General features: G+C 36.6%; 1 protein-coding gene across 3 annotated transcripts in view; it reads right to left on the bottom strand.

Moving 5' to 3' along the window:
* fut9 (fucosyltransferase 9 (alpha (1,3) fucosyltransferase)) overlaps positions 1–20,088 on the bottom strand; it is a 95,820-nt gene that overhangs the window by 33,721 nt on the left and 42,011 nt on the right. The window lies entirely within an intron of this gene.

Raw genomic sequence — 20,088 nt, forward strand, 5'->3', positions numbered from 1 at the left:
TCAATTTCAACAACCTTTTTTTAATAGGACTTCATTCTTTTAACTACAGTGATTGGTACTTTTCCTTACTTATGAAGCCTTAAATCCATATAGACAATCAGCATGTTACATCACTCCTTGTTCTCTTGTTTACCTCATTTTCATTTCCTCTCCATTTTGGGCTCTGGCACACGGGGAGATTAGTTGCCCGCGACAAATCTCCCTTGTCGCGGGCGACTAATGTCCCTGAAAAGCCATCCCATCGGTGAGAATGTAAATCGCTGGTGGTATGGCATACGCAGCGCTCTCAAGGCAACTTCCGCGTTTTCGGGAAATCATGGCGCTGCGTATGCCATCCCACCGGCGATTTACATTTTCGCCGGTGGGATGCCAATTCGGGGAGATTAGTCGCCCGCGAAAAGGGAGATTTGTCACGGGTGACTAATCTCCCCATCTGTCATGGCCCTTTATCTTCAATTATAACACCATTTTATTGGCCCTATTACTATTGTTACTCCTCTCCCCACTAAACTTATTGTTTGTCAACAGCCCACCTTCTAAATTTATAGAAATGGTACCATTCTTGTTCAATTCTGCTGACCTGTATGTTATGTTTACTTACTTGTCTGAGAATTGAAATTACTTCTGTTATCGAAATCCACTAATTAACAATAATGAATTACTTCCATCACTCAAATTTCAACCGCTGCTTTTTGTCTAGTCATTTCTAGAGATAGGTGAATTTTTTGCTTGATTCAAATTTGCTGTAAAATTTGCGTTCTTGTGAACAAATCTGTGATAGACATTTTACCATGTGTTTTCTTACAAATGAAAGAAAATCAAATTTTTTTGTGCTGCAAAAAAATGCTTAAAGGGGAAGGAAATGTAAAAACTAAGTAAGCTTTATCAGAAAGGTCTATGTAAATACAGCCATAAGCACTCACAGTAATGCTGCATTGAATCCTCTATCAAAAGAAACACAGGATTTCATGTCTCCTTTTTTGTAAACATGTTCTTAGGGTATCTGACTTCCTCTCTCAGAAAAAAAATTCTTCATTCCCGGGACCAGAGTATGCACAGTTCTCTCCTCTCTCCCCTCTTCTGCCCCCATAAGTATTCATAAAGTATTCACCCTTAGGAATGTGTACTCTGAGCTATAACGGCTAGACTGCAAGCAGGAAGCTATGAAGACCAACCTAAAATGGCAGCTGCTGTCCTAAACAAACAGACGGAGCTTCTAGGGCTCTTTACTCAGGTATGACAATGCTTTTTGCAGAATAAATATAGCATTCTAGGTGGCACTAATGTGGTGAATCTATTGACAGTAAAATGCCAAAATGACTTTCCTTCTTGTTTACAAACAAACTCTTAACAAAGGGACATTTTTCAAATGTTGTTGTAAAATATTGCTCACGCTATTTGCCCATTCTGAATTAAATTTTTCAAACTGCCAACAGATATTGCCATTACAGAAGATTTCCCTTTAAGGAAATAAAATCTTTTTAAAACGATGCCTTATACAAATGTTCCTATGTGCTTACTCCTCAAGGAACACTTGAAATTTCCCCATGCTGTGCAAGAACTGTAACCTTGAACAAACCATTACTGCTTGTGTGACTGATACATTAACAACAGATTGTAAAATCACTGAACTATTGATTCTTCACACACACACTGTCAGCACTATGTAAAATTAAATTGTACAGTGTAACTTCCATAAATAGGACAAATATGACCAGCTGAGTAGATTCAATAAATATAGAATTTTAGCAAAGGCGACATAAGTACAGCATTAAAAGTGGTTATAATCAAAATATTAATAATATATTAGAGCTATATCCACAAGTCCAATTCTTATAGCTGCTATAATTTTGTACAAATGTATTTGCAAAATGGAATTCTACATTTGTGGCTTCATTTGAGCTGTAATGGGAAGGATACAGCTGGGTTAACATAAGCAAAACGGTAGGAAGCAATTACAATGGTTCCATTAAACCAGTCTTTTACTTGGCACTGCAGCAAAATCTTTGTAGGGCTCCAGACCTTGGGGAAGATGACTTGTTTCACAAACATACAGTAACTAAAATGATAAGTACCACTGGAACCCCTGAGCTGCGGGGCAAAAGTAACTGCAATGTATTTGAAAACAGATTGTTCACAATGATTATGATAAATGTTAATAAAGAACTACAGAAATCACTAAAAGCTATATGCGAACTGCTTGCTATGGCGTTGGGGCAGATTTATCAAAATGTGAGATAAGAGCTTAATACATAAAAACTCACCCATGTTCTATTTATTCCTATGCTTATTCAACAAATGGTGAGTTCTAAGTTTCATCAGTGGATACATACGCTTCTAGAATAGAACTTAGGTGAGTTTTTATGTATTATGCTCTAAGCTCACATTTTGATAATTCTGCCCCTTAGTCTTAAAATATTTTATCTACTGAATCCAATTTCTATATTTTGTAACTTTGCAAACAAAATCTGAGTGTTTAATTTTTTTAAGAAAAAGAATAAATACAGTATTTGTTGGTCAGTAAATTCTAGATTCAGTTATTTAGTAATATGATTCCATGGTTTTGAGAGTTTGAGTGCAGTGTCCTGCTACCCTCATTAGTGAATGTCTACTGACAACTACTTCTCTTCCTTTCTGATGCTGCTTTGCCTTGTCTGTTGGCTGGATTGTGGCAGTTTTTAGCTGTACTGATTTTTAGACCTATTCCAAAACCTACCTATTAATGTCTTGTGGTGTTTCAGAAACCCACTTTTTATCCTAAATATGGTTTCAGCAAAATAATTCTGTTAGTAGTGATATTAAATGGTGTGAGCACATTTCAAGTTGGATTTAGTTAATTTAAGGTCCTTTTTCACTTCAGATATCAGATATATGAGATATTTTGGTATGTGTGTATGTGTATTCTGCTTTTGTGTAATGGTGCAAAAGTAAATATTTGGAGATACTTTTTCCTTAATGATGCTTAAGATGGATAGGGTTAATACGAAAGTTATGTAGCTGCAATCTTGCAATGTATGAGGAAAGCGGGTAGGAATACATTGTGCTGAACTTGCTAGAAATGGAAAGAAACATATGTTTGTATTACACCATTGATCTGCATCCTCCTAAAGACTAATTGAGGGAATCAAAACAAACAGCCTTTTTCTTTCATTATCAGCAGCATGTGCAGCCATGTCTATACATAGTTATTCTGATTTTTTGTACAGTGTTTATGGAATGTGGTAAATTCAATTGTTTTTAGCAACTGAATGCAATAAGTAGTTTATGCAGCTAAGTAAAAATGAATACAGATTTCATACTTTTAATAAATAGGTTCTACATGGTGTGCTAATATAGCTGCATTTTGACATCAGGTATATAATTCATTAGCTTTACTTGATTTAGGGCTGCAGAGATTTCAGTGGCTCTCAAGGACTACTAGCATTGTAGATTTTACATTTACCAAAGTGCTCTATGCCATGTTACTTTTTCCAACGCAAAATATGGAGCACCAAGATCAAGGGCACCCTCCAATGAAGGGGTTAAAGATGTACTGTTATGGTGCAGGTTGGAATGTGGATAGCCTACTCTCAAAGAGTCTCAGTGGGCGAAAAAAATATTTGAAAGCATCTGATCTAACAAATACATGTAGTACAGGAATTTTTAATGCAAAAACACAATATGAGAATTGTGTTAATCATTTTTTACAGTACAGGTACTAAGCTTGTGTACCTTTAGGTCATGATAAAATAAAAACAACTTTTTGAAGTCTTTTATTATAGTGTCTGATTCAAAATACAGTAATGATGGGCTAATGATTTAAAACAGAAAAACACAATAAAAGCAAAATGAAACAATGAAATATTGTTTGACAGTTACATTGATAGCACAGATAGGTGGAATTTTTCATTTCAAAGTAAGTTTTATTACATGTGCAAAAAACAACAAATGCACATTTTCTCTGGTGGAAGATAAGTTGCTATATATCCTTGTGGGTGTGCAATATTAAATAAGCATTCATGAATGTGTAGAAGAAGTTTCACATTGTGCTTTTTTTTATAGTTGATATTGCTACACAGTTTATGCCCGGAGTACCATCCAAGCTAAGCACTGCAACTTCTGCAGTTGAATACAGGATCCGTTTAATGTAATGTGATACTGAATACTTGCTTATGAAATTCACTTGCATTATCTCTATCGATAGCCTGCTTCATTATATTCTCAGACATGTCAGCAATAATTTCACAATTGAAAATGTTGCAAATAGAATTTGATTACAATGGTTATAAAAACTGTGCATGGTCAGTAATTCAGCGAGGTTAACATCATCTACAGAAACATGAAGGAAAAACATCAACATTTTTTATATTGCCTGGATCAGTATGGATTATTAGAATTTTATGATTTTATACTTTGCATATATATTCTTAAGATACATTTAACTTCTTAAAGGATCACTTTTTATTACTTATTTTTCTTTGCAATTGCCTAATGGAAATATTAAGAGAGAAAGGATAATTATTTTATTCCCACCCCCACAGGTTTTACAAAGGTGATACTTTTCTGTTTAACTGTTGCCCCTATCCATAACCCTTTTTGTCATATCCAGGTGCCTTACTATTCTGCTTTATCCCAAGAATCCAGAGAGCATTTTGGTATAGCAGTCAATAAGGCATGACCTGAAATCATTTAAGATGTGGCCAGACCAATAGGAATGGATATGGAATAGTGATGAGTGACATTTTTTGGCAGGCATGAATTTGTGGTGAATTTCCATGTGCGCCATTGGCAGATTGTTTTTTGTGAAATGACATGCGGGACAATTTTTTTTGATGCATGCAACAATTTTTTTTGATGCGCAACATTTTTGTGGTTTCAGGAATTTTTCGGCGAAGCAAAACGGGACAGATTCCCTCATCACTGATATGGAACTCACCATAGCACTCATTTACCAAAGTCATTGCAGAAAACACATTTCCTATATTAAACAAGACAATCTGGCAAAGCACTGAGGGTAGAGTGGATGTTTAATACACCTAATAATCTCTATCGGCACAAATAATGTGCTGTGAAGCACATTCTCTACAGCAAACAGCCAGAAGAATCAGTATAGGTATAATGTCAGACATCTGTTGGATGCATGTAGACGGCCACATACAGATTTTAGTCTTTTCCAGTCTTTTCCAGCAAACATTCAGATATCGGTCGTATGTTTAAATGCAACGTTCTACTGCATGCGCAGTAGAGTGAAAAAGCCAAACTTTAACAGCTTTTCACAAGCTTACAATGTATATCAGTTGGGCACATCTCCCCCGCCCAAATGGCATTATTTATACTGTATATATCCCCAATTTGTGCCTGTATGTTACCCAAGTACTTAGATTGTAAGGTCTACGGGGCAGTCACCTCCTTCCTACTGTGTCTCATACTACATGGCACTTGTGTATATTGTAAGATTGTACAGCGCTGCGTACCCTTGTGGCGCTCTATAAATAAAGTTACACATACATACACATACATACATACTGCGCATGCGCCGGTCGTGGGGTCCCCGCAAAACGAAGCAGGAAGGAGGAAGCACTCGCTACAGCTACCCTGGGCTGGTGCTGTTTTCTCCTAACAGGGGCATTCCCAAATCCTTGTTTCATCTGCCAAAAGAAATCTTTATGCATTTTATGTGCATCAAAAATAAAACCGAGCCTGATGGTCAAACAAGTTAAAACTGAACATTTGCAGTTTCAGTAATGTACGTTGTAACAATACTGTTACATATTGCTTTCAAGGTTCCTTTTGTCACTGGATTCTGCATAATTCCTGAGCATATTACATTCCCTTAGTCTGTTCTACATTTTGGGAATCATTCTCTTTCCAGAGATTAAAACCTGAAAAATGAATATAGGTGAGTGGTGCATGATTTTCGAAAAAGTAAAAGAAGATGTTAACATTCAAGTGAAAATATTTCAAAGAAATTCAAATAGCATTTGAGCTAATTAATATTGAAATCACTTTGCCCCACATTTGCACCTCTTTGTTTCTGTACGTATTGCCCTAATGGATGCCCATTAACGACCCATCATGAAATCACCTGTTATCTTTCATTTCAGAGAGAAGCAACCACGCTGACCCCTAATCCATTATATGAATACAAATTCTCAAGCAGGAACCACATTCTCAATTTTCTTTTAACCTACAGAGAGGTAGGAGGGATTCTGCCGTGCAAATTCTCTAGGCACTGGGAAGATATATTCTATGTTCCATACAGATGAGGCAGCTACCTCAGGTTGATACTGTCTATCTCTTATCCTTCTAGAGATATATCTGCTTGATAAAACTGTGTTAATAGAACACTCTTTATTTTTGTACTCATTCATCACCTGCTACACTTTCTTGGCAACACCTACGGCTTTTCTTTTCTCCGTTTGGGAACTGAATCGCACGTTAAACCTGAGCTAACACTTATGGAACATTAAACATAGCGAAAGCCATTCTTTATTTATAACAATTAAAATGTCAGAAGCATGGGTAGCAATGCATCATTTATATACAAGATCTCTTACTAGGAGAGCACAAACCATTAACAAATATTTAGCAACTTCTAAAATACATTTATGCTTGCTCTGCGCTGATTTATTGTGCATTCTACAGCCCCGTGTACATAGACTTGCACTTAGATGTGAACCCAAGGCATGAAGACGTGGGCTTCACATGCTGTGCTGGCACATACATCGTCTCCTCGGAGGAGAATTACTTTCCCTGAAATCTAATGGAGTCAGCAACCTCAAAACGATACTGCCAGAAGCATTTTCTCTTAGAATTTAATGGCCCCGTATGAAGCAACTAAGGTAGCAGACATTTTTTTAAACCCACTAATGGCATTTAATAAGAATTAACCAAATAAATAATAGGTTATCTTAAAGGGTCAGTAACACCAAAAAGCCCAATCAGGGCCGACGCTCCCTATAAGCAGAGTACTCAGTCTGCATAGGGCACCAACTCCCAGGGGGCACCATCCCAGCTGCTCCAAAAAAAAATTTTTTTATATATTATAACATACCCCCCAACACTGTCCCGCCGGTTTTTATAGCGCATCCCACTGTCCCGGATAGTTCAATCAATCTATGGGGGCAATTGGGGGCACTGTGTGTGGGACCCCTATAGTAGGTGTTTTTTTTAATTACTTTATTTTTACTTCTGTAATATTTGGGGGAGGGGGCACAAAAGTAAATTTTTGCTTAGGGCACCCATTTGGCCAGCAGCGGCCCTGCTTCCAATGTCGCTTAAATAAGTGTCCACACGACTCATTTATAGACCAATCCATCATTATGGAAATCTGCTGTCTCATGTTTACAGCAGTGGGAGTTAACTGTAAAAGCTGTCTGTCAGATTTGTTTTGCACATAATATAACAAAAGACATGTGAGAGAACCCATACAATATCCAATAGGTGATGCAATTTAATGAGTCATTGGTGTTTATTTTATCCTCTGCATTAACTTAATACTATACAAAATCTTCTCTTTGCTAGTAGAATTGCCTAAACACTCCTAATGACCAGACACATCGCTTACAAAATATTGCTGGTGAACAATAACCTTTCCTGTTCTGTAGTCATTATTGATTTTTAGTGTTTCAGTAGTACAGAGGCATTTGAATTGCTACTATAGTCAGACAACTTGAGCAATGCAATAAGAGCTTGACTGCACTTTACCTAAATAAAAATGAATGCTTTTGTGGTCCTCACACAGTCCCAGATATTGAATGCTAAAACCAAACTGCTTACAGCGCTGCCTCATCCTAATTGGATAAATCTTCTAGGACTACAAAGTAAATCTCTGGATTTGGACAGGGATTTTAAGTCTGTCTTAAAGTGTGCCCAACAGCCGTGTAGTCTTATAGCAGACTTCTTAGATCATTAATCCTCCCAGTCAGCGGTGTTCTAAAGCAAAGAAATTCAGTATTTCTCAGGCTTTGGAAATATTCCAAATGGCAAATACTAAAAAGTGCAATAATCATACATTCTGGGGAACTGATTGCTTAACCTCTAAAATTATAATGTGCAAAGATCCCATGCTCTGAATACGCAAGCATTTAAGCCATAGAAAATGTAAAGGCCTGACATATTGTAATTTTAAAAAGTTTAAAATAGCTGAGGGTTGATTATGTGAACCAACAACATCACTACATAAAACAAAATTGTTGCACGTACATAAGCAATGCTGCAGTAAATTGCTTTGAATGGAAATTACCTGCTGCATATTGAGCTTGAGAAATTTTGCATTGAAATACAGTGCTATAGTGAAGGTTACATAACAATTTATGAAAAATGAACAAAAGGATCAACTGGCACATAAATAAGCACAAGCAGATTTGTCTGGGAGACTGGATGGAGCAGTCTCTTCTTTTTCATATCTTAAATGCATACTCATCTTAATTGTACATTATAGGAAGTGTGTCCTGTAACTGAAATAGTAGGGCTAATCACGTGCAAGTGTGCCTATTGATGCAAGGGAACCCTGGAGCTATTGCTACCCTGAAAATAGTAACATTTTACCACCATGCACTGGAAATGGCACAATAAGGTTTCAACAATAGTTTATTGAAACAAGATAAAAGCACACCATAAGTAAAATCACAAGGAGGAACATCATAAAATACAGATCTGAGAGAGTTTACATAAAATCACAAGATAGTAAGACAAGATTACATCAGAATTTCATTCTAGTGATTAAAACCCCAATGGGACATTGCTTTTTCACATCCAAGATACTTCTTGTCTCTTAAAAAATAAATTCACATTTCACTAAAAGCAATTCTTATACAATTTTTCCACATCAATACAATCTCTTTTAAAAAGTAAAATATTTCTGATTTTCCAAATGGCATTTTTAAAACAATTAATCATCATCCAACAAATCTTATATTGTTTAACAGAATGACATATAAAAAGACCATATAAAACCATTTCATGATTAAAATTCTTAAGACCCCCTACAAACTTAAAAAGAAGCCCAACTGATTTTCAGACCTCTTGTGCATAGGGGCAATTCCAGAATAAATGTAAAATGGTTGCATGTATTCCTTGGGCAGACCCCTCTTGCCACCAGCCCTCCTCTATGTTGGAATTCTCTAGTAGGAAGGCTTGGAAATGGCACAATCACCCACTTAACTCTGGCTGCAACTTAGGTCCATCTAGTTAAAACATTCACGTTCAATAGCATTCATTTTGATGCATCAGGAAAAAATTCATTTTTTAGTTTTTATGCTATCTCCCTCTACCACCTCCTAGACTAGAGTATGGGCAGTTAACTTAAATTACAGAGTTCATTCAAGGGTGTTAAACTGAGAATTGCAATTTGACCACTAGTCCTCACACAAGACAATGTATGCAGTGTAAACTGAATGTACGTTCAATTTTACTGTTTTGTTAAATGATAAATATTTGAAATCAAAACATGTGTTTGGGGTATCTAACTAGCCAGTTTAAGGCCAACCAATCACAGAGCCTTTGCAGCAGTACTAAAATGAATTACTTTTCAACAGCAGTACAGAAAGGCCCCTACTATACATGATATATACCCTGCTCTGACAAATTATAATTTCTCTGATTTTCATGTACAACCTGCCAATTTAAAAATAAGTTACAGCTGTTCTTGATTCATTAACATGATGCTACAGCACCCCCTCTTTACAAAATTTTGACTATCATTCCTTTACCTCAGAAAGTCATATACGTGGCACGGATAGATAGGGGTTCTTTACTTAAAGGAAAACGTATAGTACAAACACAAAAACATCTTGTAGGCATGTATGAATAATACATGTGCTGGTTTCACGCTGCTCTAAAAATTAATAATATCTGTTAAAATGGCTCCCTGTATATTTCTTTCAGGTCTGTGTCTGTGTTTCAAATGAGGCATGGGCGTGTCCTAATGGTCCCTGCCAGAAGCAGGTACAGGAGTAACCAATCACACAAGCAAAAACAGGCTTCAGTTCAATATCAACTCAAAGCCAAAAGCAGTATTATTTAGGAATGAACATCTTAAAAGTCTATAGTATAATTCTTTTTTTCATGATGAAATGAAAAAGAGATTACAAATGACACTTGGAACAATGGTCATTTAACAACACAAATTTGTACTAATGATCTGCAGTTCTTATATCTACATTTTGAAAAGTCTCTACAAGCCAATTCTAAAAAGCCTATTGTTCTTATTCATGCAATAATCATTTTTTTACTGAGAGAAGGAATTTAATGTGAATTTAAATGTGCTATAAAATAATTGAGTCCTAAAACGATAGCCTCAGGCCCATGTGTGATATCCCTATCCCTGCCGCTACAATGAATGTCTCTCCAACATCCTGCAGCATATTTCCCTTGCAGTCATGTTTCTTAGTCATGCTGATCATTGCAATCTGAACATGCATGTGTAGATAAATTTCATTGTCAGGTTTACACCATATATTTATATTTAAAAAAAAAAAATCAGAACTGGTGCTTATATGAATGTTCTAAATATAGGCCGGAGGAGCAATTCCAGTACATAATAAATATACATACCATAGTGAGAATTATATATTTACTTGCATTTCTTGAGATAAACATTATGCTTCCAGATATCAGTATTATCCACTAGATGTGTACAAAACTATAAGAACACAAGAACACAACTTTAAGAACACAAGAAATGACAGTTGGTATAATGGGACCCTAAAATATTTTTCAGTTGAAAAAGAACCTTTGCTTGAAGAAGGGCAGCTGCTGTGATATTATATAAAATGGGCAATTTCATGGCCATAAATGTCAGTGTTACATATTGTATGTTCAAATACAAATGCTGTTACATTACATAAATACTGTCTCCTTGACAATTGGAAAAGCTAAAATGTATCCAGGGTATCCGTTTTTGGTACATTAATCAAAAGTAGAATGTACTGACAATGTTTATTATATAATGGGCCAAGTATGTGAAGAAAGCTCATGTGTGGGCCCATGGTTTTGCAGCAAGTTGTGTTAGGAGTAATCAGGGATATACAGTATTTTAATAATTAATTGGGTCTCTCCTTGTTTATTAAGGTGTTGAGGTAGTTGGAAGGAGATAAATACAAGACTTCATTTTTACCTAACTCAGAAGAGGAATGAGAAAACAATACCAGCAGTTTAAAGCATTGAAAAGATCCAAAGTACTTTGTTATGGAATTAAAGAGAGCTAATAACGTAGCAGATTCTTAGCTTAAATTTTAAATGAACAGAATGACTATGTTTCTCTGCTGTCCTCTCTTCTCCCATTGTTTGTATTTCTATGGAATAAATGGCTTAGAAAGCATGAATTTAGTGGACTTTCTCATTATCAAGGTAAATATGCATATAGACACTCAGCAAATCATTTATAAAGTGTTTTAATATAAAACAACTATTTTACTAAATACTGTGCACATATTACTTTGTTTTAGGGCATGTATGGTGAGTAAAGATACTTGTTAGCTGTTCTGCTACTTTATCTGTTAGCAGAAAACTGCCGTGAGTATTCTTGAACTTTTGACTAGAATATAATCACCAACTTCATAATATCCAATAGAAAATATAAGAAATATGAGTAAGCATCAGATTTATAGTCAGTTGATGAAACTGTTTCTGATTTTGTAGCAGTGCGGTAACATCTAGAACCTTGTCACTGCTTTTAAAATTGCTTCACCAATATCAACTTTTACAGAGAGAAAGGACAGATCATTAATCTTCATGATTTGAAAGTTTTAGAAGCATGAGCAATAAAGACTAAAAGCTAGCTACTATATGGCATGGCAACATAAGCGTTTTTAATTATCATACATGGACATTGATAAACATATGTATAATTGTGCAATTAGATTATTCCATGTTGAAATCTCAAAGGGTAATGGCACATGGGACGTTTTGACGCCGCAATAAATCTTTGCTGCCATGGCGACAAAACATCCTGTTTCCATTTCAAGGGCTAACATTAAAATTACCAGTGGTGAAACACACAAGGCATTAAATTGCCCGAAGTTTCCTTATGAGGAAACTTTGGGCTACTTCAGAAAGCTGAAGCATTGCATATGTTTCCCCACTGCCGATTTCAATGTTAGCCACAGGGAAAATATTTGCAGGAGATTAGTCGCCCACAGTGGGGGAGATTTATTGCAGGCAACTTATCTCCAAGTGTGTGATGATCCTAAAACTTTTGCAATGTGTTTAGTGACTTCAGTAAATAGGCTAACAGCACATGAGTTTATTTAACTAAAACAAACCCATTTTTCAGAGGTGACTAAAAAACTTTTTATGAGGTTATACCGGTATCGGTCCCCTTGTCCGGAAACTCATTATCTAGGAAGTTCCGAATTATGGAAAGGCCATCTCCCATAGACTCCATTTTAATCAAATACTGTATATACTCGAGTATAAGCCTAGTTTTTCAGCACCCAAAATGTGCTGAAAAAGTCACCCTCGGCTTATACTCGAGTCAGGTACCATGGGTTCCTCCAGACTAGCACCCTCTGTCTTTTGTGTGCAAATTAGGCCACCCGCAACCAGACCCTCCAGTGCCCTGGCTCACTCCCAAATTCATCTTTATCTACCATTCTCACCTGTCCCATTCTGCACTAGACATTGCACTTTATATTCAATATAATCTATATATAGTTTTGAATGATTTTAACTCTTTGTGTTTTAGCTGGGTTGCTGATTGAGCTAAGGGGGTAGTACTCTTAAGGTATTATTATTGATACTATATTGTTTTTGTTGACCCTCTTCTCCACTTACAGAGCTAATTTCCTGTTTTTCTTTGAAATAAATATTTAAAAACATATACCCCACTGATGCCTCATTTAATGTAATTGTATTGGTATTTATTTTGATTATTGAAACTTAGCAATAGCCGCTGCATTTCCCACCCTATAGGCTTATACTCGAGTCAATAAGTTTTTCCAGTTTTCTTAGGTAAAATTAGGTACCTCGGCTTATATTCGGATTGGCTTATACTTGAGTATATACGGTAATTCACATTTTTAAAAATGATTCCCTTTTTTTCTGCAATGATAAAACAGTACCTTGTACTTCATCCCAACTAAGCTATAATTAATCCTTATTGGAGGCAAAACTATCCTAATGGGTTTAATTACTGTTTGAATAATGTTTTTAGCAGACTTTAGGTAGGAGATCCAAATTACGGAAAGATCACTTAACTGGAAAACCCCATGTCCCGAGCATTCTGGATAATGGGTCCCATACCTGTACCTATATAAGTGTCTGATATTAAATAAAGCTTGAGTAGCCACTCTACAAGAAGGCTATTGGGATCTCAAGATCTCCAGTTAGTTTAGTATACAGTAGGTACATATAGTTTATATATGTGAGTGTATACATGTATATATATATATAAGTCATTTGGAAGGGTTGGACTTTATTTTTTTCATTAGCCCGAAATAACGATGTAACTTTGTAATATGCATTACAATGCTTATTTGCAAATAAAGATTTGCACCTGAAGGTTCGAGTTATGTAAAATGAATATGTGGCTATTAATCAAATTAAGTTCAATCTGCAACATTTGGTACACATTTGGGGGCACATTTACTAATCCACGAATCCGAATCCGCATGGGAAAAATTCGGATTGGAAATGAAAATTTTGCGACTTTTTCGTATTTTTTGTGATTTTTTCGTCGCCGTTACGACTTTTTCATAAATTGTTGCGACTTTTTTGTAGCCGTTACGACTTGCGCGAATTGTTGAGACTTTTTCGTAGCCGTTACGATTTGCTCGTATATTGCCGCGACTTTTTCGTATTGAGCACTCGGAAACGGCGGGCAAACCTTTCAGACTTTGCATGATTTTGGAAGCCTCCCATAGGACTCAATGGCACTCTGCAGCTCCAACCTGGCCCAAGGAAAGTCACGATACTGAAGCTTGAATGAATCTGAAACTTTCGTACTCGGCGCGACGGCTACGAAAAAGTCGCGACAATTTACGAAAAAGTTGTAACGGCTACAAAAAAGTCGCGACAATTTACGAAAAAATCGCAAAATACTGATCATTACGAAAAAAACGCATTCGGACGCTTTTCGGATGTTCGTGGATTAGTAAATGTGGTGTGTACTTTCTGGTCCCAGGAAAACATGAAAGCTGAAGGGAAGCAACAGATAATTGGCAATGGAGCAAATTTTTGCTACTACTGAGAGAGTTGTCAATGGTACATACTCTTATTTGCACTAAGTGGTGCAGGGTCCTTTACTGGGTCAAATATTATTTCAAATTACTTTAAGACGGTTTTTCTGTGACAATATTAAGACAGCTATGAATACAGTTTTCTTTCCTCCCTCTGGATAAAGTAGAGGTGAGGTGGGCAAAATTTTGAACTTCGAGGACATATTTTTTTTAACCTCTGCTGTATGTTACTATCTGAGTAACCCTGACAAAGTGAGCCAAAGATAGCACAGGGAAAACCAACTAAAAGAACTTTCCCTTGATTATAATAAAATGCAAACTGAATAACTAAATGTTATTGATGCTTGTCTAAGCTTGTACACATGTTCACTACAATCAAATTAGAGACACTGGTGAAAATGTTGAAATTGTGTATTGTGTACTGCTGTACATAAATCATTCTATCTAAACTTGCATACCAATGATTTATGCCCACTCAGAGTTTCAGTTATTTATCACTATCACTGTTTGTTCTGTTCACAATGAGCTGAGTTTAATTCAGAGCTCAGGTCAGAGGCTGACAGGACTACCAGAATGCCACTGATGACTTACAACTAAGGCTACTGTCAATAACCTTTACAGGGTTTGCATTTTTATGAACACATTTATATTCTATCTCAAAATGCCATAGAGGATTTGCAGCTGATGCTGACTTTGTTTATATGCTAAAAGCTATTGCATTTGACAGAGCAGCTGATTTTCTTAATACCACTTTTTACCTGCATTGTTGGTTTTTGCCATTTTCAATAGACAGCAATAGGACAGTGCCCTGCTTATTATTCTTAAAGGGACAGTAACACCAAAAAATGAAAGTGTATAAAAGTAATTACTATATAATGTAATGCTGCCCTGTACTGGTACAACTGGTGTGTTTTCCTTAGAAAGACTACTATAGTTTATATAATAAAGCTTCTGTGTAGCCACGGGGGCAGCCATTTACAGGAGAAAAGGCACAGGTTACTTAGCAGATAACAGATAAAACCCCATTATATTCTACAAAGCTTATCTGTTATCTGCTATGTGCCTGTGCCTTTTCTCCTTTTTCCCAGCTTCAATGGCTGCCCCTGTGTTGAAATAGCAGCTCATTTATATAAACTATAGTAGCGTTTCTGTTGCAAACTTACCAGTTTTACCAGCGCAGGGCAACAGTACATTATATTTTAATTACTTTAAAACACTTTCATTTTTTGGTGTTACTGTTCCTTTAATATTTTGCATAGATCCCTATTAAAGTGGTTGTTGGGATTCTTAATTATAGCTAATGCCCATTTGTCACTGGCCATTATTGTGATTATAATAGTTAGTGATGAGCAAAATTTTTCAGCAGGCATAAACTTGCAGCAAATTGGCTGATTTTTGTGCAAAATGGATGCTAAAATTTGCTACGGAAAAATGTGTTGCGCGACAGATTCGCTCATCACTAGTTACAACAGTTAATGATGCTGTCCCATTGTGCCCCCTAGTTTTGTGGCAGAAGCTGACAAAAAACAGAATTATACATGTAAGGAAATTCACCAATGAGCATTCTACTGACCAAAAATCACATTATAAGTGCAAGAGAAGTGACCAATGAGAACACTGATCCCAGCACTATGTCAGGCATCCTGCTGTTATCTTACATATAGCGATAAATATGGCATTTTTTCCCCTTCATTATATGACACTGGAATCAGACATGGGGATAAAGGGCAGGTTTGTTCAGTGCTGGGAAACTGTGTTTAAAGCTCCCAACTCCCATTGCAGAAACAAAATTGCAGAAAGGTAATTAAGCCAGATTTACACAGATCAGCTAGAATTCTTATTGGAGGATTTCTTCCATTTTGATGCAGCTGCTGGCCCTGGAGATTTGGGGAAAGGTTTTGGAAAAGTTTTATTGTGCAATTTAAGATTTAGCTTTTAGATTTAGGGGCACATTTACAAAAGCACGAACGCACGAGCGTTCATGCGAACACTCCGAGCGTAATTTCGCCGATTTTTTCAGGCGCCCGCACGACTTTTTCGTACGGCGCACGACTTTTTCGGACGTTTGCACGAAAAAATCGTAAAGGTTTTACCTCTGTTTACAATTGTTCGGTACGAAAATTTCGTGACTTTCGGATCGCCAATACGATATTATCGTGATTAATACGATTTTTTCGTAAGCATTTTCGTGATATTTGGGATCTTACGAAATTTTCATTTCCAATACGATTTTTTCCCATTCATGATTCGGATTCGTGGATTAGTAAATGTGCCCCTTAGTGTAATTTAGATTTGGTGCAATTTGCTTTAAGAATACATCCCTGACGTTGCTGAATTACAGCTCCCAGCATGAATAAATCTTCATTATATGTTAAATTGTCCTGGAATTTGTAGTCCAGCAACAGCTGAGTAAAGGTTGGTTGAGCAGTGCAGTGGACCAGGGTTTAGTACCCCTTTAAAATGTCATGTTGTGAGCTTTTATGTACTCCTGTAATTATTAATTATTTAATTACAGGAGTACATAAAATTATTATACAAGGCTTGTGTACCTTGCAATGTTCCACCCAGAAGGTGTATCATATTTTAATGTAAATAGGATGTGCATATGCCTAACATTTAACTACATTTTGACTACATTAGGGCCGTGTGTTTTGTTTTAGCTTTTCTTTTACTGACATTGTATGTTTTACGGTGACGCTTTGCAACAAACTGGAAAGGCCCAAAGAGTCCAGTAAAAATGCATAGTGAGTCAAGTAAGATACTATACTATGATTCTGTATGTGTTCTGTATAACTGAAACATTTCTGCAATTGGGGTTTGGGATCTTTTATATAGAATGTCTTTCTGCATTGCCAAACCTCAAGTCTCCTATAAAATGCTTTAAACATTAAAGGGACACTAAACCCACTGTAAAGCTGTCCCACTGTGCCCCCTTATTGTATATGGAAGTTAATGAAAAACATAATTACACATGGAAACCAATTTACCAATGACAATTCTACTAACTGAAAACTTAATTAAAGATGCGAGAGAATTGACCAATGAGAATGTTTATTCCCAGGCAGGCATCTTGCTATTATCTTACATATAGATATAATTATGTCATTTTTTCCCCTTCATTAAATGACACTGGAATCAGACATGGGGATAAAGGACAGATTTGTTCAGTTCTGGGAAACTGTGCTTAATGCTCCCAACTCCAATTGCAGGAACAAAGAACAGGGAGCCAGATTCTCATTGGAGGATTTTTTTGCATTTCAATGCTGCCGCGGGCACTGGAAAGCCTGGAAAGTTTTATTATGCAATATATCATGCTTGTTTAGTGTCCCTTTAAAGGGCAATTTCACATGCATTAGCAAAACTGTAACAACACAAGGCCCCCCAAAACCACCAGAAATGTTTTCAAACTTTAAATAACCTGCCAAATTAAAATGGGAATGGAAATTGGGGTGTGTGCTCGCAAAAATGGGCATGGTCAAAAAATGTCTTTTTATCCCTCTTTCCATTTTTCAAATGTTGGGAGGTATGCTATACCTGTATAGGAAAAATACAATTAAAATATTCCCATCTTATGATTATCTGTATGTTTCCCTCATGCCATGCTTAACATTTAGTTGCACACAGGTAGATTCCCTAAGAATCTGTGTAGTGTAAGTGCAGTGTTTTAAATTAATTTCAGCCTTGCTTAATATATGTATCCAGTTATCATTGTGCTACATGCACCTGAGTGTATTCCATTCATTCGGGTGCAGGCACAAGGTAGGCCAAATTTACAGTAGCGGGGCATATTCTCTGCAAGTGGTTTTCGACTTGCCGAGTATACACCCCGTGTGGCATTAGCCTTAGAGCATATGGATATTGAGAGGTAAAAACTAGACTACTCATGTTTCTAGTAGATCAAGATTCTCATGATGTAAGAATTTTGCCTACTCTGTGTATACCTGGTCACCTGTTCTTGCAAATGAAGGCATGACATTTATTTCTTCTGGCTCTGAATGCCTACAGATAACTATATTCATCTTCTGATATTGATTACTGTCAAGGTGTCAATTTGCTTTTCAATTACAATTAGATAATTAATGAAAATTTTGACAATCCTTATAACTGACTGGTACTTTTAAAGGGCATGTAAACCTTCCCTAAAACATACTCATTTATCCCACCTAGCTCTCCAAAGTAGGCATTATAAACTTAAAGGGGTGGTTCACCTTCAGGTTATCTTTTAGTATGTTATAGAATAGCCTATTCTTAGCAACTCTTTTTTTGTCCTCAATTTTTTATAGTTTATAAATTAATTGCCTTCCACTTCTGACTCTTTCCAATTTTCAAATGGGGGCCACTTACCTCGCAGCCAAATAAATCATGCTCTGTGAGACTACAGTTTTATTATTATTGTTACTTTTTATTACATATCTTTCTATTTAAGCCCTTCTTTATTTATATTACTGTCTGTCATTCAAATCCATGCCTGGTTGCTAAACTGGACCCCAGCTTCTGAAATTCTAAACTGGAGAGCCATGTAGTCAAAAGCTAAATAATTCAAAAACCACAAATAATAAAAAAAAAAAATAGACCAAGTGCAAAACATCTCAGAATAGCACTCTCTACATCATACTTTGTAGATTTAAAGGGGAACAACCCCTTTAATCGCAAATGGAAGAGGATTCTCTAATGTGAATTAGCAAAACAGCAAACTTTACAAAACTCAAGTCAATGGGCATTTTTTTTACAGTTAAACCAGGTGAAAAAATTACCATATAATCTAACATATTGATATTTTGATTGCCTGTAAAACCACTGTAATCAAACATCAGACAAAGTTCTTTAGTACTGTTCTGTACTAGACAAAAAATACTTAACTCCTTCAGAGACCAGAGTGTGAATCCAAAAATCAGGGTTGGACTGGGGGGTGCAGGGCCCACAGGGGCTGCCACCACAGGGGCCCCGCACTCCATCAAGAGACCCCCGCCACTCACCCAACCCCTCCCCCCAAGCGAGCATACTTGGGCGCTTTTGGAGAGGAGGACTTGTGGGCCCTGGGGTACCCAGCGGGAATTGGTTCTGGGCCGGCGGGGCCAATGGGTTTTTTCCCCGGTATCCTGCCAGCCCAGTCCGACCCTGCCAGCAATTGACAGCCTAGTGCACACACAGCAGACAGAGCTCATGTATGCACCAGATGGCCCACTGGTCCTGAAGGATTTCTTCATAAAGAATGTTGCTGGACTACTGCTTCCCTCATGCTTTCACTATTGATATGTCAGAGAATACTGAGGGTTGTAGTGTAAGGTTTATGTCCTCTTCAAGAATACACAGAAAAGCTGTGATTACCAAAAAAATCTTAACTGCCATATATTCTTAATTTTTTTTTTACAAAACCTAGACATGTTTCTCATATGTAAGATTCATTATGCATATTCATTTCCTGAATAACAGTTAACAATCAAGAGCCGGGATCTGAAATGTGGCTTTATCTGATAAACACTGCATTGCCTTTTGCTCTGTTTTGTTTTCCCATTATTGGTCCGCAAGTGTTGAAGGTTCATAATAGTTCTACTATTGAATTTTCTGTTCAAGTCATTAGTTTCCCTAGCCGTTAATTCAATACTGTACAATGTCAATCCATTTCAATTATCATCCCCCTAGTGGCAGCGTTAGGACTTCCCTCCTATTTTGTAGTAAGAACTATCAATAACAAAGTGTTGTTGAGGTTAATGGTACTGCAGGGTTAGCATGCTCAAAGGAAATCTGACATTGCAAAGTACTATTAATAATACATTCTTTCAGAGTTTAATGGCATGGCCCAGTGGCACTAAAGGGGTAGAATAATTATAAAAGGTAAATCTATTTAGCCTAAAGGAATCACATGTGAAGCTGAAGGTCAGTAGAGGTAGAAACACATCACGTTTCTTTGATCTCTGTATTAATAACA

Source organism: Xenopus tropicalis, chromosome 5, assembly GCF_000004195.4.
Source record: "Xenopus tropicalis strain Nigerian chromosome 5, UCB_Xtro_10.0, whole genome shotgun sequence".
In the NCBI taxonomy this organism is placed as follows: Eukaryota; Metazoa; Chordata; class Amphibia; order Anura; family Pipidae; genus Xenopus; species Xenopus tropicalis.